The sequence below is a fragment of the Lipotes vexillifer genome, unplaced genomic scaffold (assembly GCF_000442215.2).
Source record: "Lipotes vexillifer unplaced genomic scaffold, Lipotes_vexillifer_v1.1 scaffold195, whole genome shotgun sequence".
Classification (NCBI taxonomy): Eukaryota; Metazoa; Chordata; class Mammalia; order Artiodactyla; family Lipotidae; genus Lipotes; species Lipotes vexillifer.
The window spans coordinates 2,592,337-2,592,888 of NW_006799532.1; positions in this window are offsets into that span (position 1 = coordinate 2,592,337).

Below are 552 nucleotides of genomic sequence, written 5' to 3' on the forward strand. Positions count from 1 at the left end.
GTTTAAAGGGATAACTCAGATTTCTATGCAGATTAGAGGCTGGGGGATGAACAAGGATAGGAAGAGTGTGAACTGCTAAAGGCTATTGCAAAAACTCTGGCAAGAAGAATGATGTTTTGGAAAAGGCCAGTAGTGGTACAGATGGTAGGAAGTGATTGGATTTAGAATTTATTTTGAAGGTAGAATACTGGAATGAATGCTGGATGAATGAACATTATAATACAAGCCTTTCCATTTTAATCTAAATGGCATAATGCAATCATTGACCTTGGGCAAGTCATTTAACTCGGCATCATCTTCATCAGTTTAAAACCCAGACGCTCTTAACACTTGCAAACTCAGTACAGTACTCTTTCCAGTTTAACACTTTTAAGTGCTAGCTCTGGAGCCTCTTCTTGTACAGTACAAGGATGAGGGCACAGGCGATATTTTACTACACAAGACCTGCTTCTTAGACGTGTACAAACCCCTGCCTGTTTAGAAAGATGGTAACACCTCCCACCGTGGTACATATATGCAGTTAGTCACACAACTACACAGAGCTCCCTACAC